A 24,625-nucleotide genomic window follows, 5' to 3' on the forward strand; every position below is an offset into this window, starting at 1 on the left:
TATAATCCCATGCTCTGATACTGGTGGGAAGGAGAGCTCAGCTCTGAGGCCGGTCAAGCTGCTTGGGTTCCTCAGGAGCAGATGTCTCCTACAATGGGAAAATGGTTTCAGACTAGTTAACCACACCAGATGCAGCTGAGATCAGGAGTGTCAGCCCAAGGTCCTCCCTAACCAAGGGCCCAGCATCTTTGCCCTCATTTTTTTTAATGGTGAGGCCCTGGTACTGCTGCCCAGAGCTATGAGTGCCCCATCCCTGGAGCTGCCCAACACCATGGGTGCACCCTGGGCAGCCTGAACTGTTGGGAGACACCCAGCCCATGGCAGGAGTGGGGCCGGGGGGGGGGGATGTGAGGTTCCTGCAAACACAACCATGCTGTGGTTCCATGATGTTTCAAATGGAGGCAGAAGAGAAATGACTAGGGGGAAGTAGCACTGAGGGACATGGACCAGTGGGCATGGTGGGGATGAGTAGATGGTTGGATTAGATGATTGTGGAGGTCTCTTCCAACCTTAACAATTCTGTGGTTCTGAGTACTACAGATCTCTGTGAGTAATTCTGTGAGACCTGACATAGGGCACAAGGAAGGTCAGTGAGCCTGTTCCAGGGGAATCAGGCCCTCTGATGAGTGCAAGAAAAAATAAGGTCAAGAAAAACAAAATACTGTCTTCCATTGCTGTGTTGAGGGATCTCATGGGGCATGTGCTTAGCTGTGAGGCCAAGCAGAGCTGCAGTGAGGTGTTTGGGATTCCTAAGCTGGAGAGCTTTGGAAAGGAGGCAAATTCAGAAGCAATAGTCAGAAAACTTCTAAGAAGTAAAACACAATGATTTTTGGATTTAATTCATCATGAGGAAAGACTACCAGAAGGCTCAGGTAAATGTTCCAGCACACACTGCTTTGTCCAAGATGTTGCCAACAAACTGAGGTTAAAGAGAAGGAACCCTTCAGTTCTTCAATAGAAGAACAAACACTGCATTCAAGTATCAGAACAAATAATGAGCACAGCCTGCCACGTATTCCTCTTTTCTCACTGTAAACTGAGCCCTCGTGAGTAATACTAAATCTGAAGGCATCCCTAAACTGTTCAGCCACCGAATTGATGCACACTGGGCACAGGCTGAGATGTCCTGTGATCTCCCACTGCCTCCAGCCATTGGGATCACTGGCATTTGTGCCAGGACCGTCGTGTTCCTGCTAATAACCACAATGCATGAATAGCACAGCGCTGAGGCTGCGAGCTCTTTTCCAGGTGGGAAGAATTACTGAGAAACTGAAGCAACAGAGACTGCAAGATCAGGCTGATTTTATGTTAGTGTTGATGTGAACTGCCTAAAAGATGGCTTTATTGGGCCTATCTCGTGGCACACAAAAAAAGCTGTGAGAATATAAGATCTGTTTCAGCAGATTAAATAATCTCTCTCTCTGGTAGTTCTATTTGAGCTTCTCTGAAATGAGAATTTGGAAAGAAAAAGGGTTTGGCATCATTCTGCCCATTCTAAAATGTTTTTACTTAAAAAAGCATATGTTGAATTTAGTTGTTAGGAATCTTTGTGAAGGGAATATTTGGAATATTGTACTTCCAACTGGAATGTTCAGTGCTTTCTCGATCTTTTGGCCAATGATATTTGTTACCAAATCTGTCACAAGTTCACGGATCAATGTTTTTGGCTTAAGTAATTCCTTAGTCAGCAAATGGCACTTTTAAAATACAACTTGGCCAAACAGCAGCACCTCCAGGACGGGAGCAGAGCCCCTGGGTGCCTCCATCACTTTCCATGTGAAATCCACACCGCAGGAATGTTTTTTTGTCCAGGCAAGAACCAGTTCAACTACATCTCTGTCAAAGCTCTTTCCAAACCAAACTTTGTTCTTTGAGGCTTGCAAGCTTTCAGCAGCAATTTGCTGTATGGGCTTCTGGGTTTAAGCTCGTGCGTTTCCATCAAAATCTGACATCTAGAAACAACAGAAGGGCTATTCAAATATTTTTCCAGCTAATCCTAAATACAGACTGGTGGCACAGGGAAGAGATTTTTACAATAGGTCCAAATCTATATAGAGCATATGAGCTATGGAATGTGTTATCTGCGTGGAACACTAAGGCCTCATCTTAGGTGTATCCAACTTGGTTTTAACAAAGTCATGCTGCACTATTGCTGATACAAGCCGGGATGCCATTGTCCTTCTTGGCCTTTTTCACCTATACAGTGAAAGGTGTTTAACAAATATAAATGGAAAGCTCCATAGGAAAAAACAAAAAAAAAACAAAAAAAAACCCCAACATTTTCTGGCTACTGAAATAGTGACTTGACACTAACCAAATGCACACAGACAGATTAGTATCAGCTAATGGTCTGCTCCAAAGGCTGTTGAAATCAAAGTCAGCCTACTCTTTGATCTTGGTATTTTCCCTAGGTGAGATTCCAAGTTTACAAATCATATGCTATAACAAAAGATGTTTCACAACACACATCCACTCATATGAATGAAACCTATGTCTGGAAAGATTTTTTTTTCCTGTACAGATGCTGTAATGTTCTGTTGCTGTTACTGTACAGGTCTAAGCAAGGGGAACTCGCCTGCAGAGGAGGAACTCCGTCCTCTAGGCTGTTCCCCTTGCCCCAGCAAGCCGCTGCACACATTATGTGGGCAATACATGTTCCCACAAGCTGATTTTTGTGTCCACTTCTTTTGTGGCTCTTACTAAGCAATGAGCTATAGATAATCCAGTTCTGCTAAGCAAAACTCATTGACATGACCAGTGTTTCCAGTTGCAAACTCTTGGCTAGTTATCTTTACTTACTGGAGGTATCAGATTAGAACCATCTATCTACATTTCCCATGGATTGCTGTGTAGTCCAAGGGGACGTGCTTGGATACAGTGTCTGCTACAGACATGCGTTGCTGCCAGCATAAAGCATCTGCATTCACATACTACAAAAGGTTGGGAAAAGCAGAAAGTTGGTCTAATCCCATGGTCATACTTATGCAAACAGTCATCGTGGCAGAACAGCTCCTTTGGGTAAAGCCTTTGATTTCCCTTTGCATTCCCCTTGCCAAAGCCTGGGAGAAACAGGGCTGCCACCCCACTGGCAGCTCTGCTGCTGCTCATCAACCAGGGAAACCATCTGAGCAGAACACTTCCTAGCTCAGGTCTGGTTTCTGACCCAACTGGTTCCTGGTAACATAAAGCAGATTAGCTTAAGCTAACAATAGGGACAGTTTTGAGAAGAGAGATATAACTTTAACCACTTAGTTGCCAGATGCCCAGGCGGTTTTTAAGCTGTTTTTTTGAATAGCAGATGTACGCTTGCCACTTCAACAGAATTAGGGAATAGGGGAGAGGACAAAAATGCCCTCACATCTCTTCTTTCACCAAAGCTGGAGGCACACTGGCCACTTCTACTGACAGTGTAATAAAGGAATCCTAAAATCATAGAATGGCTTGGGTTGGAAGTGACCCCAAGGATCATCAAGCTCCAACCCTCATGCCATTGGTAGGGCCACCAACCTCCAGATCTGGTACTAGACTTGATTGCCCATGGCTCCATCCAACCTGGTCCTGAACACCTCAAGGAATGGGGCATCCACAGCCTCTCTGGGCAGCCTGTTCCAGCACCTCACCACTCTTTCTGTGAGAGAGATGGGCATCATGGCCCAAACTTGCCTCCAAGCTGGTGGCTGCGATACACACCTTTAAAACTCTTTAATTACACATGCAGCCCAACAGCTATCACAGCCCTGGTTAGCTTCAGTGTCGCTGGTTCTGAGACGGCAAGCAGGATGGTGGGGTGATGGCAGCACCACCCATATAGCATGGAGCTAACACAGCAGGGTTTGGTGCAGCAGCTCAGAGAAACCATTCCAAGCTGCACATTGCTGGTAAGCAGCATCTAAAAGCAGGGAAAAAAAACCCACAACCACAAGCAAGTGTGACTGTGGTGAGGTACATCTGCAGCCCCATCAACTCCATTCTGAAGTTTGCAATCTGAAATTATCCACTCAATGAGCAATGTTGGTTAATGAGAGAGCTCAATTTTGTTGCTTCCCACCCCCTTAAATACCCTCAACAAAGAGTGAAAACAATGCCATTCCACAAGGAGATCCACTCCACAGGCGCTGCTTGCAGCAAGTGCAGAACAGTTCCACCCCAAATTCATTCCTTGCAAAATCCCAGCTTTGTGTTTTGTATTACAATCCATCACTTACGCCCCAGGAATCCTCAATCACAGGTAATAAGATACTGAAGCAGTTTCCACTCCAAATGCAGACCAAAACGTCAGAAACATTTTCAAGCTGTCAACATTTTCCCCATCCACTTCTTTTCTGAATATCGCGGGCAATAAAGAAGAGCTGTGGCTGATCAGAAACCTGCAATCCCATTCTGCAAAACAATTTGAGGTTTTGCAAATTGTTTTCACTCTGATGCAAAAGGAAACCAAAGGGTTGGGAAGCTCAAGGGTGACGTGTGGCTGTCGGGCCCCTCTTTTAGGGTAGAGCCCTCCCAAAATACGAGCCCCTTCTGCCTGCTTGGTGATGCTGGCAGCATCCTGACCCCGGGTTCATTCTCTATTACGCTACAACAACAGTTCCATTTTCCTCCAGAAGCAAAGCAATTTCAAAGCCTAGCAATGCTCCTCATTACGCCTGTTGTTTATGAGTGTTGCATGATCACTGGAGTATATACGTGAAGAATATTTGCTGTTTCCCGGAGTTTTTGAGCTCCAGCCAGAATGACATCCATAAAAGCACACCGCCACCTCTTCCCTTCTCCAGCCCTGTATTTTTCTGAGTACAGCCTGAGCCTTATTGTGCTAAAGCTCTGAAATGCAGAATTTCTTCATTGCGCTCTGGCTGTGATGGAAAAAAAGAAGAAGTCTGGTCAAAATATTTCGGCCCTGTCTAATTTATTGTCCGCTGTAAATGCCCATGGAGTGAACTCATCCTTCTTATTTGCCAAACTACTGACCCAATCACTTTCTGTGCTGCTGGATCAATTTTAACTTAAATTGCTTTTGTCTGCATAAATTACATCCCTTGGTGAGCAGGAGGGCTCTGCCCCCATCCATACACAGCTTGCAGCATCCGAGAAGTTGATCCTTCAGTTTCGGGAACCTCTGGGTATTTCAGAGATAACTCTTAAAGGATTGAAGGCTTCTTCTGTGTTTCACTGACTGCACCGTGTGTGTTATTCTCTGCAATGAGATCAGCAGAAATGTCTTCCCAAGTAATAAGTGTGGCCCAGCATGAAGCCAGGGGTTGGACTTGATGACTCTTTCCAGTTTGGGATCCCATAACAATCTGATGACTGTCTGCAGGACCAGGCACAGATGTAACATGTCTCTTGTTTGGATGCAGCAGGAATTAAGTGCCATACTCATGGGCAGCATTACTGGAGATGTGGCTGCAAAGGAGGGCTCAGACCCATCCCCATCCCAGTGGATGGCTGTCACAGCTCTGAACTCCACATCCATCCAAAATCTCACACTGACAATCAGCTGCAATTAACAGCTTCCACAGCTGCTTTCTGAAGTCCAAAGTAATGTTCAAATACATCTTTGCCCGATTTAAATCTCGGGGGATAAGTGATGCAGAGCGGGGCTGACACGTGCGATAGACACGGTGTCTCCTATCATAAGCTCATTAACAGAGTAATCAAAGTGCAGGCAGAACGCAGCACTAATCACCTCGCCCAGCCCCGTGTGATGAAGGACAGAACTTCACTCACAGCCCCAAATTTGCACCCGCTCCCCCCAAACCTGCTCTGATCTTTGATTTCCCTGTAAAGGGTTTGACATCAGAGATAATGAGACACCCTTTCAAGAGCCTCCCCTTCTCAAGCTCTGCATGTTAATTTGGCCCATCGCTCATTAAAAGGGACAGTGTCACATCTTCAGTCCTTGCTACCTTGGGTGTCATTCTGTGGTACTGAGATCAAACCTGAGAAGAGCTCAATGCATGGGGAGACCTGGAAGGACCAGGAGAGGGACATGGCCTAAAACCAGGCACAGTGCACAACCTATCTGCTGCCCGTGGGATGGCTTCTGCTGGATACATGGCCTCAAGCAGACGCTAAGGGCCCATCCTGCCTTCTGCTGGAGAAGTTACTAATCTTCTGCTTGTTTGAGAAAGCAAGAGTGCTTTCATTCCTTGCAGCTCCTAAAATGCTGTCTGTATTTATGAAATATGCAGGAGGATGCTTCCCTGCAAGTGACAACTGAAAATTAAGGCTGACATTAATCCCGGTGCTGCAGGGCGCTCAGCAGGGGAGGATTCTCCCTTCAGCTGGGGATGATTTGTGTCTCTGCTCAGGAATCAATGCAGTGACAAGGCAAAGACTTGGGACTTTTCCTGAATAGCACATGTAGCACCTTACCTGTGTGACTGCAGCCCTGAAAACCTGGGCAACCCCTGGGCTGACAATGTGACAGTACAGTCACTTCTAACCTTTTCTTTTGGGCTGTATCCCCCTCCACAAGAACTGGGTTGAAGCATCGCTGGAGGTGATGCTGTTTTTCCTGATGGGTTTGTCCTGTTTGGTGGCTGGTGGGTAAAAGAAAAGGATGCTACAAGGGTATCCTAATCATCCTAAAGGAGATGTTGCCCTGAGGCTCATGGTGGTTTTGGGACCTTTGCACATGATGCTGAAGCCCTCCACGTTGAAATGCAGTGGTTTTTGTGATCCAGTCATGTTCCTGCCGTTATAGCAGTAACGTTACATGGCCTCTGGAACCTCTAGGGATGGGATAACACAGCTCTGGACAGTGCCAAGTCCTCACTCCCTCTGGGTAAAGGATTTCCTCTGTGCTCCATGCCCAGTGCTACTGCAGGTCCTGATTCATGCCCTGTAGACCCTGGCAAAGCTGCCCCCTAAGTGTGGGTTGTAGAAGGCCAAGCAAGCGATGCACAGGCCTGGCAGGACATGAAAGCTGACCTGGGCAGCAATTAGGGGGAATGCAGCTTGTAATGAGCAGGAATTGTGGCAGGACAAAGCTCTGCCCTGCTCACACAGGACAAAGCGCTGCCGTGCTATTTTTATGAGATCATAAAATAGTCTCGTTCGGTATGTTACGGTATTTTGTAACTACATTTTTATGAACTTAAAATAGCAGCTTGCAGTTACTACTTGGGATAAATTGCTACCATATTTGCCAATCACTTTAATACTTACCGTCAAAACAGCTGCTGCGAAATGCAAGTAAATTACATTTTACACTCCTCTAAGGTTAGTTCGGAGGCCTAAGTCCATCATTTCATCTCGTCTTTGCAAAGCACATCCAGTGGGTTGGAAAATAGGAACTTATTTGATGCAAGACAGGGAGGGGAGTGATGTTCTGCAAACACTTTCAGCATTTGGACTGATTTTATTAAAGCAACACACAGCGATGCTGATCCCCAGGGCTCTACAATTAGAAGTACCTAAAAATAAGAAGTCTACCTTAAACACAATGAAATTTTTAACTAAACTTGATATTCCTGTTAAAATCTTATACCCAAGCTTTTCTTCTAGCCTGGAATTCACAAGGACTTCTGCAATTATAATGGCGCTGCTTGAAAGCATCACGTACTGCTGTGACTGTGGTAGATGGGCTTTGACTAAATAGCTGAAAAGATGTACATACTGAATGTATACATGCACTCTGATGGTCTTTCATTTCCCTTATGTTGCTTTAGAAAACAGCAATTACGACTGTCTAGAATGACACTGTGTCTCAGCTCTTCACCAGACATTTCCAAACCCCTTTTGCTTTTCTGCAGCATCTCCCAGTTTGGTGGCCCCTTGATTTCAAACCAAGACCATCCCACTGGGTTCACTGCTGTCCCTGTGCATTGCCACCAGCCACGTGTCCATCCCAGCAGGATCTGTGCCTACAGATTGCACAGAGGTTACACGGATGGGCCCGGCTGCACAAGGAGATGGAGCAGAGCCAATCCCAGGAGGGCTGTGCCCCAGTTCCTCCATCCCTGACTAAGAAACCAGGGCTGCCAGTACCAAGAAATGGCCAATTCCCCCCTGGGTCATGATTTGCCGCCCATTTGAACCTGTAGGTAATGGCTTTTGGTTGAGGACGACAGTATTATATGATTATTCTTATTAAACATTGGCAGAAGCTTGCAAAAATCTGACCTCATTCCAGTAACTTTGCAAAGGGCAAAGAAACTCTATTACTGGTGAAATGAAGAACTTCAAAAAAATTTTAAAAATGTTTAAGTCCTCAACTCTTTCTCATAAATTACAGACTATCCTTGATCTCCTCTGCACTGGTATAAATCCAATTCAATTTCAGCAATGCAAATTGACTTGTGTCTTATTTACTCCAAATAACAGGGGTGTCTAGTTGACCTGCATGTGAGATGTGTGAAATGAGGAATGGCATCACTATGCAAAATGTTTGGGTAAGCCATGACTGCCTTTCCTCAGCTGCTTGTACTTGCAGAGCACTGTTAGCCTGGAGAGGGGAATGTTGGGTGGGAGATGGGACAGGGATGCAGTTCCAACCACCACTCTGTGTCTGAGCTGCATTGCCCTGTAGTACATCATCTCCCAGCCTCATCTGACATGGGGAGATCAGCCCACAGCAGGAACTTGGGCTGTGGGGACTGTGACATCCCTCCCAACCCAACCATTAAGTGGTTCTGTGATCGTGGGATCTGCTTGCTGCATGCATCCTCACTCTGAACTTGTTACCATCGGCTCCCCTGAAATGGTTTTGGCTTGAGCCAAAGATGCAGAGCATTATGGGCAGTAGTAGCTGCCATTTGGTCAGGGCTGCTGCTGCAGAAATGACTACACCAATGCCCAAAGTGTCCACTGCACAGCACCTTGAGCTAGAGATTATATTCATCTTGCCTGCAAAGCTCTTAGCATCCCCCTCCTGCACACCCCTTGTGCAATAAGGAATTTATTCCAGATGCAAAAGTCAGACAGAGTAAGCAGCCATAGATTAATGTTTTCTTTTCAGAAGTACTGCCTACAAGGCGTCTGATGGAGCTTTCCCAACAACACTATGCAAAACGTGCAGGAGCAAGCAGGGCACTACAGGGGCTGATCCCATCCTCCCCATACTCTGAAACAAGAGGAGCTCAGAGTCATCCCTGGGGATAAGCCCTGGAGATGGGAGTCTTTGAAGGGAGAGACAAGCAAGGCAAGTGTGGCCCTGATTGGCATTTCCAAAGACGGAGCAACACTGCAGCTGCTGCCACAGCCCTGGCATGGCTGGTGACAGCCCTTGTCGCATCACTCCAAGATGAGAGGCAGTGATTTCTGAAGGGACCCTCTGAACGCCAACACCAAGACACAAAAGCAGCAGTTCAAAGCCCCTCTCCTCCTCCCAGAAAGGCAGCCTGGATTGTAATGACACTCATTTATTGTCAGGTTCTTTTTTTCTTTTTTCTTTTTTTTTTTTTTTTTTCTGAGATTACAGTCAAAGGGTTTTATCTTTGAGTCTCTTTGGTTGGACTGATAGCAGCATTAAATCTTACCTGGGTTGTAATGAAGGATACTAAAGGGACAAAAAAAAAATCCAAAACCCAACAACCCTCAAACGCAAAGTTTGGGCTTTACGACTTATTTACTCTCCTGGCCATGGGCCAGATTAATTCAGGGTGTAATTTCATGGGCTCCTGAATTTCATCAAGCTAAGAAGCTGACTGTATAAAACAGCTGACAGGTATCAGTGGAGGGTGATCCTAGGTCAGCACTCATCATCAATAGGCTCTCCCAAGGCTCCTGCAGCACATTCCTCTACCCCAGCCCTGTCTGCAGTGGGGTTTTTTTGCTGTTGTTCTCTTTGATGTTTTGCTTTGAATCACAGCACTGCAGGAACTTTGCTGTGCACACGCTCACCTAAAGGAAGTGGATGAGCAAAGGACAAGCAAAGGAGCAATAGGACAGGAGGTAACGAACTTACGTTGCACCAGAGGAGTTTCAGGTTGGATATTAGGAACAATTTCTTCTCTTGACAGAGCAGTGATGCACTGGCACAGGCTGCCCAGGGAGGTGGTGGGATCCCTGGAGGTGTTCAGGAACTGTGGAGATGTGGCACTGAGGGATGTGGTTGGTGGGCATGGTGGGATTGGTTGGGGTTGGACTGGATGATCTCAGCAGTCTTACCAGCTTTAATGATTCTATTACTAATTACAGTAGGTTTCCTTAGATGCCCCCCTGAAACCTGGTGCTCTCCATCTGCTTTTCTATAACACAACTCCCACATTGCTCTCCTGGTAGCAGCACTGGAGATCATAGAGAAAACTTGAGTACCCCTGAACAAGTGCTCTCAATGTGTTTCCATAAATGAGATGTGCTATAGCAATGTGGAAGATGTATCTCTGGGATGAAGCATATTTCCCATTGATCCTCCCACCCCAAAAGCTGGTGGCTCCTTCAGCTCCAGCCCAACCAGACAAACGCTTGTTTGGCTGGAGAGTGGCTGTCTGCCATTGCTAAAGAGTTAACAGGGCTCCTTGGCTGCAATCTCAGTGTGATGTGACTCTTCATCCATATCACAGGCCTGCGTTTAAACATCATCATGATCCCAGTGATATGTTTCCAGCTGCTCACCACCCTGGATAGCTAGTTATTAAAAATAAACTTGCATAAACACAACATTTCTTTTGCACAGCTCATTCAGTTTGCCCTTCTGCTCATGCTAAGAGGTCACCGAGCTTTGTCACGTCGTCATTCTTTCCTATGGGAATGGCCATATGCAGAAGGTCACGTCCTGTACTGTGCATGGGTGAAAAGGAGGGAGATAACCCAAAATAGACTCAAAAAGATGGTTTGGGTGCGTATAATTTTTCTGTATTGCTTAGAGAGCAACGTTACTGAAGATTGATCTTCAGTTTAATGATGGCTTTCAACAGTTGGGCTGCTGCCTCTGAATATGACTGAAAGTTCACTGGGTGCATAGGGAGGGGAGGAAGATTAATTAAAGTGATCTGAGTGGTTAGTCTTTCTATTGGAAGTGATCATCTATGGAGCAGTGTGGCAATATATCATTAATCTGGAAAGGTCAGTTATGAAGAAGTATTGATTTCAAAAGTTTGGTTTGATTGCATCGCTGTAAAGTGTGACATTAAAAACCCAGCTGTTTATGTCCCTGGTCTGAAATCAATGGGGAATGAGAGTTTGGATTTGTTTCTCATTTTGTTTGCTGAAAAACAAAAAAAGACTTAAAAAAAAAAAAAGAAGACTTCCAATGGCATTAACAACCCGGAGTAAATTGTAACTTGACTGGGGATGATGGTTGGTTCCTATTAAAAGGATCCTGTCAAAATGCTTAGTCCCAGCATTTATAACCTGGTTGAAGGCATTTCCCATGATTCTGCAATAAAATCCATCCCTGATGTCCATCAACCCCACAGGCGCTTTGCAGGTCCATTGTCATTTGGCTCATGAACATCACCAGGTCGCTACTGGGTGCTTCACAGGGGAACACATTTGCTTAGTGTTTATATTCTGCTCTCACTATGTAACCTGCTTCACTAAGAGCCCCAGATGAGACAACTGCTATTAAAAAGCCATCAAACAAGATTTTAGTTTTTCCCTTTATAAGAATTTATTTTGTGCTGTACTCTGTTCCATTAAAAGGCTGTCAGGGTTAACTCCTAGGTTCTATCTCAGTTATCGCAGTGCTGAGTTATCAAGCTTGTACAAGCCAAGGTTTGGTTTTGTCACCTCAAGGCCTAATCACTGTGGGATTTGCTGACATTAAGTCAGCAAACATACCTACAGACATCGGCTATGTAGAAATGCTTTCAACTGACATGGGCTGTACAAAGGGAAGGGAACTGCACACTCAATTCTGCTGCAAAGCAGGGAGTAATTACTCCACGTCAACATCCTAATTCCCAGCACTTTGATCAGAATACTTTGAATTGTAAATATCAGGAGAAACAATGGTGTCAGCTATTGGATGTAATGACTCCTTCACCAATCTCATGTCACCACAACAGGCAGGGAAGAGGTGGAGCAGATCCATTCAGTACCAGTGGGGAGTTTGGGAACTGAGATAGGCAAGTAGTAAATCTTTCTGAAGTATCACCATACCTCTTCCCAACCATCTATCACTGATCACCATGGGACAGCCTGCTCTGAGCCAGGACAGTGGCAGTCATTTATGCTGAGATCAACTCACCATGATGCTTCCAGCACAAAACCCCACTGACACCAAGAGCAGAGGCATGTCCTCCATAAGGTTTGCCAAAACATGGTGAGGTTCCATATATTCCTTTGAGAACACATGTGGCCAAGATGATATACATCCCTGATACCATGGCAGCCTTACTCAGGTGGTTACTCAACATGAGCTGTGCAAGCAGCTAAGGCCTACAATCAACTTCTGCACATACAGCTGTCCCCACAGCATCCTAGGCCTCCATTGCCAAAAGCTCATGCAGGTATCACAGGGACCAGAGATGCTCCACTTTAGCCATGAGCATGGAGCACCCACACCACAGCAGGTGAGCAGACCAGTGAGGGCTGGGCCATGATCACTGCTTGCTTTTCCATGAAGCTGTGTTAATTAAAAAGATTAAAGCCAGTGTTAGAACATGGGCTGACAGGTACAGCTCCCTTCCCCCCCTTGACATGATCATGAAGTGTTAACAGCAGACGTCAGTCCTTCAGGCTGTAAAAATGTTCATCTCAGAGCTATTAATGCAGTGCAGTGGTTGAGGGTGGGAGGGGGGGGCTCGTTAAAGAGCATATAGCATTAAACCTCTAGCTAGATACTGAGGGATTTCTTAACCTACAGAATTATAGTTATGTGCAAAAGAAGGGAGGGGAGGCAGGGGGCTTAATTAAAAATCCATACTTCCCTGGCACAACACTGTACTTAAGGGCTCTGGAAGAAGCCATTTAAACAAGTAAAATACTACCCCAAAAGCAGAGATGGTCTCAGATAAAGGAGGCCCTTTGTATCTTTGATGTCCTGTAAGTGCCATTCTCTTTAATTTTCTCCTTCCTAACAGCCATAAAGGATATTTGAAATGCATAAGGGACACTCAGGCTGCAGAGGCTATAGCACAGGTGTTGAGTGCAGCGAACATTCCTGGAATGGGCTCCAACAAGGGCAGCAGCCACTCAAAAGTCAAAGGAACCTGCAGGGATCCTGGAGGGGATGAATTCCTTGCAAGCAGCATGGCACCACCTGCAAGGCCAGATAAGGATGCTCTGTTCCTGAAAGCTCAGTGTGAAAATCAGAGAATCAACAAGGTTGAAAAACACCTCTAAGACCATCAAGTCCCCATCCTCCCCATGCCTACTAAACCACATCCCTCAGCGCCTTATTTACCCTCTTGAAAATCTCCAGGGATGGTGACTATAAGAGGGCAATTCCCATCCTGGGCAGCTAGCACTGTGAAGTATATGTGCTATACAGGGGAACTATGTGTGACATAGGGATCCTTGCCCATACAGCCACAGCTTTCCAGTGGGAATGCACAGTCTGCTGGCAGAGCAGCAGCACTACAACTCCAGTGCATCAGGTAAGGGGGTAAAACTTCTAGATTGGCCCATACTGACAGTTTTCTCAAGCACTGTTCTGTTCCCAGCAGTAACAACACACTCTCTCTCCACTCAGACCTCCATAGGAGAGGGAAAAGCAACAAAACCATTGAAGCTCGTTTTAAGGATTGAATTTAGGGTTTAAGCAAATGCAATTTTCTTGTTACTGTAGCAGGCGAGGCGTGCACTAACAGTGAGCTACAAGCTCAGAGCTGAACCTGCATCCCTGCCTGCAGCAGGAGCCCTGCCAGCATAGCATATCCTTACATAGGATATGCATTTTCTCTCCTCTTTGCTGACACTGCAGTAAAAGTCTGGCCTGGGGTTGTAGGTAAGGTAGGGCAGCAGGTGCATATACTCAAAGGCAGTAAAATAAGGCAAGGCTGATGCCCATTCAACCTGCACAGTCCCAGTGTATGGTGGCAGAAGCTGCAGTGTCGTAAAATCACAGAATCACTAAGATAGGAAGAGACCACTATGGCCATCAAATCTGACCATCAGCTCACTCCCACCGTGCCCACTAAACCACGTCTCTCAATGCCATATTTCCTCATCACCTCCAGGGATGGTGACTCCCTCACCTCCTCTTTCCTGAACATCTCCATGGACAGTGACCTCTCTCATAAAGCAGTTCATAGCAGCAGAACATCTCATGATTTCTGATCTGTTAGAGGTGCAACCGTACATATGACCCAATTTGTAAAGGAATTCCACTCATGCACTTTCTGTTTGGACGTAGATGTAACCAGCCCATAAATTATGTACAACTTCTGAACGGGTTGGGTTTGAGAGGAGAGGGAACACATACAAATGCAGGCTGATGACTTCTCCAACTTCAAAAGGGGCTAATTACAAGAAACAATAAACAAGACCGTTCACACAAGACTGCTCAGGTCAGTCCAGGATGGGAATCCCCAAATCCAGGAACAATCCTTGAGCCAGAGGAGCTGCCTCCGTATGACTCAGACCAGGACAAAGCTGGCAAACACAGCTAAGGATTCTCCCAGTCCAATGGATGTAAATGAGGTTAAGGCCTCATTTACATGCAAACTTCTTCATGTAGACAAAGGTCTGCATTAGAGTTAAGTGTCTGCACAGCTCTGTGAGCCTTAGAGGATGGACAGCATGAAGGTATTGCCTATGAAGGCATTGCCATCTAACACTGCATTTCAAGGAGTCCTTAGAGAGCAGAGAGAAGGTATGGGCAGAACTGATAGTAAGAGAGCAGCTCTCACCTCTCACTCACATCAGCCTCCAAATTTACCTTCCCATTAGTGCAAGGAGTAGAGCTGGGGTGGGCTCTCATCACACCGTGCCATGGGCAGTCATTTATGCAGGTGTAGACTGCATATCTGGTCAGAAGCACCCACAATGCCCCAGCAGGACTGTATGAGGAGGAGCCTCATACCTTTATATCAAATTTAAGAAGGACCTTAAGCAGATGCTTTAACCTCTCATTCCTTTGGGTAATAACATTGCCATTGTGCCTTAAAAGGATCCAGAGACTGCAAAGGTGAAAGGCATGGGAGGCAGAGAGAGTGCTCATTCTTCAAAGCCTGCATCTGGCACTGTTTACCTGTTCACACAGAACCCAACAAGAGTTACCAGCACTTTGCTGGAGCTGTCAGCTTGGCAAGGGCACAGCCGGGCATGCAAATAGCATGGGAAGCAGCAGGGAAAACACCACAGCAGAAAATACTGCATGTCAAGGTAGTAGAAGTCCTCAAGAAGAGAGTCCTCATAGTTCAATAGAGAAGGTCAGACAGAAGTTATGCTTGTGTTTTTCAGCGTGATTGGATTGTAAATATAGTCAGAGGTTTAGGATATGGGGAGCTCTAGATTGTGTTGGACGTGTCACTTTGACACGGGTGGATGATGCCTTCATAAACCTGGCTGCTCTGTCACCAGCACAGCAGAAATGCAATGGGAGCAGGTAGAGAATAAAAGGCAGGAGCATGCAGAGCAGCCCAGGGGCAAGCAAAGCAATTATGAAGTTATATATGTTTGGCTCTGTGCTCTGTTTTACTTCAATAGCCAAACAAAGGTAGATTGTATCATTAAGCTGTACCCGTAGAAGGAGCGAGGGAAGAGCCGCCAGCCCAAGCAATTTCATGAGGTCATGATGCAGCCAATCCATCTTTGATGTGCACAGGATACATCTGCTCACTGCAGCCTACAAACTTGTGTTTCTTTTTCGGCTCAACAACTCTCTGGAAAAGATTTTCAAAAGTATTTAGAGAATTTACGACCACACACTCCTTCGAAATGAGCTTCCTGCCTGCTCGCTAGGCAGGTTGCTGGGCTCTGCCAAAGGTATTGGCACACTGTATGGTTGCTGCCGGTCCGTCAGCAGGATTTATGCTCCCAAAGCACTCAGGTGTGTGTAAATCTTCTCCAGGGTAAGCCCTGCTCTCCTGGTCAGATCCATGTTTGAGAAGTTATGCAAAGTTTCGCTAAGTCAGGAGGACTTCACTTCAGAGGAACAATCTTAGGCCACTATTAGTTCAGGGCCAGTATCTGGAAAGGGATTAATATAATGGCAATCCAAGCTGTTTGTATTTCCTATCAAATCTGTGCTATCACAGAAGGCTGTTTAAGTGACTACTGAGCAATATTTGCCCCATTCACAGCAAAAGTACTAATAGCCATATCGCAAGTCATCTGTTTCCTGCTTTTGGATTCATCACTCATCACCACTTACCCTTTTCCTAAGAATACTGTGTTCTAACAGAGATGATTTACTCAGTGAGGAGGCAGATAGACTAGATGCAGGGATACGCAGTAGATGTAGAGATAGAACAGGGCGTTATTCAATGCTTTGCTTCTGGAGACAGAGAGCTGGATTCTCCTGCTGCCTCTCACATCCCCCAGCCATGGGGATGCTCAGCAGCAGAGCAGTGCAAAGGGACATCCATAGGGGACCTACTAGTGAGAGCTCAGCAGATGGTCACACTTCAGCACTCCCCAGCCATACCGCTGAATGACAGCATGCCCTGTCACCTGTGACCCAGGCAGTGAAGGCCACTGGCCCCTGCACAGCAAAGGCCATGGCCCCCCACCCATCTTAGTGCTGTCATCCACAGAGCAGGGAGGCCTGCAGTTTTGCAGTTGTATGGTCTTTTCCTGGAGCAGATGTGTCACTGGAGTATCCTGGCTGTCCAGTACCTGAATTGTCTGTGGTTACTACCCATTACAATTAACAATTAGGAAGCAGAAGTTTGAGGTGGATTTGGAAAGAGAACTAACAGCACCCCAAAGGCTGAAACATAGGAAGAAGTTTCTCACACTCACACAGGAGCCCAAGTTCAACTGCCATCCTGTTACTGAACCAGGTAAACACATCCCTAATCCGTTCATGCCAAGTCAGAAGAGAAATTAATTATCACCCTATTGTCACAACTATTTTGTTAAGATCAACCCAACAGGAGAGCCCAACACTCATCCTCACTCTAAATCCCACTTGCACACCAACAACCCAATCTCAAAGACTCAGACCTAACCCCAAAGGGCACATGATTGCATGCAGAGATAGCAGCAGAACCAGGGAGACTCCATAGAGCCAGAAAGAATATTACAGTGCCGAATGCCCCCTTGTTTGACTTTCACTAATATTGTTTAATTATATTGCTACAAGGCAAGAATTCCCATTTGACGGCAACTGGGAAAGTGCTTAAGGTGATGATATTGTTCTGCTTGGGTGGTCTGTGCCTGAAGGTAATCTTTCAAAAGCAGCTGCTTTAAGTGTTAGTTAAATGGTACCTAGGGATTCACTTGACACAGGTGTCATGTTTAATCTTATTCATATATCAATAAAACTGGTACCATATGTGCAGGTTGGTTGGCAGCACTGAACCTCCGAGACAATCAATATTTCCATTAACAGGCTCATCCCCACCAGTCAAACCCACTGCAGGCTCCAGCTGCACCTCACCCCCACCTTCCCATTGGCTCTACCAGCATTTGTCTTCCAGAGAGTGCACTGCAGGCACCTTGATATTGCAGCTCAGCTTTTATTTGTGCATGCACTTCCCCTAAACACACATCAGCATGTAGCAGGGAGGTGGTGGCTGTCAAGGTTTAAGTATATGCTGTTACAACACATGTTCATCAAATGCTTTTCAGCAGAGGTTCTCAAAGCACTTTGCAGCAAGCTCTGCTGTTGCAGCCACAGAAAGGTCAGTGATTGCTGCAAGATGAAAAGCCATTGCCCCACATGTGCTGAGGGCAGCAAGCAGACAGCTCGAATCCCTGATGACCAGCACAGAGCACTGTGAGTTCATGTACATAGGAGAGCCTGCACGTTTGCAGCTCACTGCATGCAGCTGCTCTGGCAGAAGATGGATGTATTTTGTAGTGCTCTTCATGGAATCATTAAAGCTAGAAGTCCTTTAAGATAATCCAGTCCAAATGTCAGTTCATCTTGTCCATGGGCACTGACCATGTCCACCAGTGCTACATCTCCATGGTTCTTAAACACCTTCAGGGATGGTGACTCTGCCACCTCCCTGTGCAGCCTGTGCCAATGCATCACCGCTCATTGTGTGAAGGAATGTTTCCTAATATCCAACCTGACCCTCTCCTGTTGCAACTTGAGGCCATCACCTCTTGTCCTATCACTGTTCTGTGGGAGAAGAGCTGACTCCCACCTCACCACAAGCTCCTGTCAGAGAGATATATGGGAGCCGTAAGGTCTCCCCTGAGCCTCCTCTTCTCCAGACTGACCCATCCCATTTCATTCAGCCACTGCCCATAGGACTTGAGCTCCAGACTCCTCACAGCTCCATTACCTTTCTCTGGACATGCTACAAAGCCTTGATGTCCTTGTAGTGAGAGGCCCAGAACTGAACATGGCCCTATTGCTGATAAAGGCCAGGATGCTGTTGGCCTTCTTGGCCACCTGCGCACGTTGCTGGATCACAGTCAGCCCTTCAGCTGCTCTTTCTTCTCACACTAATACAAAGCTTGAGTTAGCAGCTCTTAGAGGAGAGCCTGAACCAAAGCATCACCCTCTGCTTCACCTGCCTTATCAGCCCCTCCCCAGCAGCAGCACGGCCTCAATACACCCAGACAGGAATAGCAGAAATGCTAATAGCAGCACCACGTGTGGGAAGCCAGCACAGAATTGCTTTTCTTTTCTTCTTCTTTTTTCTATTTTGCTGAGGCTGCTCCTCATTTAGGTAAGTACAGATTTAAATATAGACTTTAAGCTTGTTCTCCCTGCCTGGCCTTTGTTTCCCTTGGAGCATAGTGCTCTCTCCATAGCATGGAAGCACCAGGCAGAGGACACTGCATGGATGGGATCCATCCCTGGACAAGTCACCTGACAGACCCAATCCCTAACTCAGCATGAGAGACAGATTTAACACTCCCAAATGAAATGTTAATGCAGGAACAATCCCCTATAACATCCGCACCGTAAATAATTTACTTTCCTTCCAAGCGCTGAGGAAGATTAATGGACAGGGTTTTTTCAAGGGGGGGGGGGGAAATAAAAAATGGAGTTGAAACATTTGCAGGCCCCAGTGTCATTGCAATAACAGGCAGCACGTGTAAACACTGCAAGGGCTGCATCCATTTGGGGGCTTGCAGACCACACAGCACAGCGCAGCCGAGCAGAGTGCCCTCACTATTAAGGGGCCATCCCAAGTTTCCATCCAGGCAGCAGTTATTTGTTATGATGAACTCTCCGAAAAGAAGAGATTAAAATAAGTCCAAAGTGTTTCACAGACAAATGTTTAATGTCAACCACAAGATTTATGGCACTTCTGTTCCCCCTCCGAAAGCTTTTAGTTCGGTGGCAGAGGTTACCCAGGGCTTGTCCACTGGCTGCCGGCTTTATGGTTTTAGCACTGGCCAGAGAGTAATCCAAAGTTTCAATAATGAGTAATAGCACTTTCAGCTCACCATCATCATTTGTCCTACATCCATTATTGCCCTGAGAGAGCCATCTCGCTGATGTAAATGCTGCTGGCAGCTGGTGTGTCAGCACTTCACACCTCCACAGCTGCTGGGCTGCGCTGATGGCTGCTCTGCTCCCACCCTTCTCCCAGCCCTGAGCCCAGGCGATGCCCTTGGTGGCACTGCAGGACTTACAGCTGGAGCTCTGGACCTTCAGGACTGAGGGCTGTGCAAAGCTTTGGAGATGCTTTCTGCTCTGCCCCTGAGACTGTGCTCTGATGCAGCAGGAGCTGTTGCTCTCCCTTATGAGCATTGCTGCAAGCACTAGAGAAAACACTGCCACCTCTTTGCCTTATCTCAGGCAACCTTCTCCCTGATTTTCTCCCTTCCTTCCAGGGGAGTGAAACCAGCAGAGCAGCAGCAGCTCACCTACGAGGTGTGTGCACAGGGGATGGGAATCCATCTCATCTCTGCTCCCAGGGATGCAGATATAGAGTGAGTGTTGCTGATGGGCACCACTCCCACCACTACGCCCCAAACCAGCCACTGTGTGGCTGAGGGTGTTCCACGTCTCCCCTCCTCAGCTCCCCCTAAATCCACAGCCCACACCAATCTCAGTGCTCTAGTGGATAATCTGACTGTATAAACACATTCATTTTCTTCCCTTGTTTGCTTTTTAAGGAGATTGCAGCTGTTCCAAACATCAGACTGCCCATGTTGGAAAGCACCACAGCCAGCTCTCACACTGCTAGCAGCGTGCCCTGCCAAGAGAGCAGGATGGGGGTATATGGGCTGCAGCAGAGCTTGTAGGGTGTAAAATGGTGCAGTGCTTCCCTTGACATAGCTGGCTCTCACCATTACCCAGATGGTTGGATGTTCATCCATCCTTCAGTTAACATGTGCTCATGTTTGTGTCATGAGATGCATTGCTCAGTTTACATCCATCGCACTGCTTTGAATGTTCTCACATTTCCTTTTTCCATCCTCCTCACTCATTCAGGTCAAGGTTATACAGCCCAGCAAGAGCAACAAGCCACCACTGACACCAAACAGGTCAGGCTGATCTACAGGTGCAAACAGCTCCAGGTGATGGACCAGCTCCACAAAAACCATTAGGAGACCAAATCCCCTCAGCATCAATTACTGCCTCCCAGCCATCCCAGGGCTGGCTGGACACTAACAGGTCAGCTGTTTCCCAAACATAGAGCTCAATCACCCCACTGCTACTTTGTCTAATTGCAGCAGTTATGAATCTTATTCTTCACCAACCTCTTGCACATCCAGCCCGAGGATCTGACTTGTTAACCTCATCCACAAGCAGCCCCGCCAAGCACTGTGGTAGGTAGGATTTTAACCAAGTAATAAATCAGGCCATTGCCTCAATGCTCCTTAGAAGTGTGGCTCTGCTAAAAGTGGTGAAGACCCCACATCCAGCACTGCTGACCCCAGAGTCAAACCAAGGCACAGCTGGTACATCTGAGCCAGCACAAATGCAAGGGCAGGCTGTTTATCTTCTGCCTAAGAGTGAACTTCAGCACCACTCTTGGGCTTCCTCTTCTATGAGAGCCAGGATGCAGGCATGCATGTGGGACCCCAGGAAGAAGAGCTTTGTAGTGGGAGATGAGAAGTTCAGGCAGCTAAAAAGCTGAACTGTGAAGTCTGCATTGGACCTTAGTGACAGAATCTAAAGATACCCCTCCATAAGATGTGTCTCACCACATCTGCTCTGTGAGACCCCAGCTCAGTGTAATGAGAAGCCTGGCTATAAGTGACCTGAAACACATCCACTCTTTGAAAGCCAATGAGCAACAGGACTCCCTGTTCAGAAAAGGCTGCACCTCTTTACGTGAGTGTTAGACCTCTGCCTTGAATTAGGAACTCACCCTCCAAATGGGTCATTTGAGATAATGACCCACCCTTGTTGCACACCCTGCATCCCCAGGATGTATCCATCTGGGAGACTGAGAAAAGCCAAATACAACATACAACAAACACAAACATCCATATGAAAGAGAGACACTGAAAACTGCAATCGTGAGCAACCAATTCTGCATTGCTCTCCTCTTATACTGGTCTTTTTTCTGATAGCCAGACTTAGCAAGGTGAGCCATCCCATATTATGGCCCTACATGCCACCAAAGCCCCATGAGGGATAGAATCATTGAGGCTGGAAATGACCTCCAACAACATGGAGTCCAGCCCCAACCCACCCACCATATCCACTGACCACATCCCTCAGGGCCACATCTCCATGGTTCTTGAACACCTCCAGGGGCAGTGACTCCACCACCTCCCTGGGCAGCTGTGCCACTGCATCACCACTCTCTCAGAGAAGAAATTGTTGCTATAATCCAACCTAGCATCCACCAGCTCCAAGCAGTGCTAAGCTCAAGGAGCCTTCCCCACCGTACACCCCTACAGCTGCAGCCAGGTAATAAAGACGGAGGATGGTTTTTGTGTAACCATTCCAAATTTGGTGCTTCAGGTGTCAGCCTGAGATCACCTTGAACACCACCAGAATGAACAGGGGTAACTCCTTATATCCAGTTACTCAGATCATTGCTACCCAGGGCTTTTAAGCATATCGAAAGATCCATAAAAGGATTTGGTGTACACCAAGGTTATGGTACAGGTCCAGGATAAAGCCACAAGGATTAAAAGAGGAAAGAAAAGTTCAGGGGGAAAAAAAAAGGGCAGGTGATTTAAAGCAGCAAGGTTCTGCTTTGAAAGGAGGTGTGCTGATTCATACCAGTGAGTGATTTAGCCCATCTGAAGTACCTGAACTTAACTGCTGAGCTTACAGCTGAACTCAGCAGCTTAACTGTTGAACCAGCCAATCTGTTAAAAGCCACGTTCCTTCCCACAGCACAACCAGGAGGCACAGGCTGCAGGAAAAGCCTTTGGAAGTTAGTTGAGGCAAATCCAAGAGCAGTCTGTAAAACAGCTCTTAGATCCTAGAAGATTTATGAGAGATTTAGTGCTCAGGCCATTTGCAGGAAAATAAAGAAAAGAGAATCAAGCAGCTACCTTGGAGCATCAGCTCCCTGCTCTCCTACCAGGTACCTCATGATCCCAGCTCTGTCCTCATGGTCCTTACATGCAGCTCATTCACCTCCACAGGTACCATGGGGAGCATATGTAATGCAGAACCCAGGTGCTGCAGCTTAGGGCAGTTCTCAGTAGATAAACCACAGCAGCAGCACGGTGCCCACTGAGCTGTATCCCTGCATACAGCACATCACAAAGATCCCTGCTGTAGTGTTTCCCTTTCAACAGGGAAAGCCTTCCCCTTCATTTTTCAGCTCGCAGGTATATGCAACAAGCCTAAGCACAAGGAAGAGCTCCCACTGATGTATATTAACTTTGAGTTAGACCACACGCGAGCTCCAGAATGTGCTGGGGCTGCAGATTGCAGGCTGCGAGCCATGCTGCAGAGCTGACCACATTGTTCCCAGTGGGTCCCTTGTAAATCCACCATCTATCAATTTCTCCTGCATGGAGAAATCTAATCCCAGGGCCAGAATCAGGAATTCTTCCCCTCCCTTCCTTTCTAGGCCACCTTTTCCCACTAAGTGAGATTAATTTTTCCCAGCTGTAATACTGCCAAATACAGTAGGATCTTAGCAGGGGGAAAAGAGCTTCATCCCAGAAAGCGCTGCGAGTTCATGTATCAGTAAATCAAAAAATAATACAGAATTTCCTCTTCTATACAACTGATATTTCTTCAATTTGTAATTTATTTATTTATTTTAGTGGGGCGTGGAGGTGAAGTTAACAAGGAACAGGCAGAGCTAATGATGTAGTTAGGAAACCCAGAGGCTGACCAGCAGTTGAGCTGAGGTGGCTCACAGCTCCATGCTATCTATTACAGAGTCCTCTCCAGACAGAGCTCCTTCCTGGCTGCTGCACTGCTGCTATTGCTGCATGTAGGTTTGTAGAGTGCTGCCAGCAGCCCGCCTGCCCCCTGCATTCCTCTTGCATTCCTGCAGCAGGGATTCCAGCAGCTTCCCTGCTGCTGTGCAGCCCCCTGGTGCCCTGGGATGTTCAGGTGCTACTGTGAGCACTGACAGCTGCTGGCTGCCTCAATGATGGTCGTCTGTTATGAGATGAACATTGCTCAGGTGTACAGTGCAATGGGAGACAGCAAATCCTGAAAACCCAATCCTGGCACAACAGCCAAGCTCAGACTCTTAGCTGAGGTTTCTATAGCAGGGTGTGTGTGTGTGTGTGTGTGTGTATCATGGCTGTCCCAGTGCTGACCATCACCCCGCTGCCACCACCCAATGCAGCCCAGCCATGCAATGTCATATTTATTTCTTATGCTGGGGGCTGTCACAAAGCACTTGATCCAGGATAGGCAGGAGAGAACTAACAATAGCATTAACCTTTCCTCGCAATAAAATAACCTTTTTAAATGTGCATTATTTAAAAGAGTGACATTAAAAGCCTGGCATCCCAGTGAAAGTAAATCTTACCATAATAGCTTTCCCTACTGGACTCATTTCCAAGGAAATGCTGTGGTTTCAGGAAAAGCTTGTCCAAAGGTTATTCTGTTTTATGTGCCTGGCTAACGGGGCTTTTCCCAGGGTCCCTTCTCCATAAGGGACATGGTGACATGGGGATGATGTGAGCATTTGGTTTGGATGCCTTTGGAGATGTTGGGGTGCTGCCTTGGAAAGAGCTGCATGGGTGGAGATGGTTTGCATGCACAGAGCTAATAGATACGGTGCCAGTAGGTGGGGCTGAAGAATATATTGTTCAAATCCTGGGTTCGTAGGTATTGTAAGAGTACAGTGTGCAGGCGTTGGCTGGACTTTATTTGTGGTGCCCAGTGACATAACACTACTAAATAGGAAAGGAGAAAATTAGAGAAGTGGAGTGGAAATGTCCCAGGTTTACTGATATTCACTTCTACCTGCAGTGCATAACTGCCCATTGGGAAGTCAGGGATCAAACATGATGCATTTGGGTCATGCTGGTTTTATGTTATCAGCCAAGGTCTGCCTTAACCACACATCTCTGCTATGGGACGGGGCTTTGTGTCCTCAGGGGCAATAGGAACAGGTTGTGATGGATTTGGGCTCATCCCCCCTGTGATAGAGGCAGTGGGCTCAATAGCTTCATGGGATTCATTCATGGATGCCATTTGACAACCTTCGACCATGTCCTGCTATTGCACAAAGTCCACATTGTAGATGTCCCTATTCATTGCAGGGAAGCAGGA

The sequence above is a fragment of the Coturnix japonica genome, chromosome 18 (assembly GCF_001577835.2).
Source record: "Coturnix japonica isolate 7356 chromosome 18, Coturnix japonica 2.1, whole genome shotgun sequence".
NCBI lineage: Eukaryota > Metazoa > Chordata > Aves > Galliformes > Phasianidae > Coturnix > Coturnix japonica.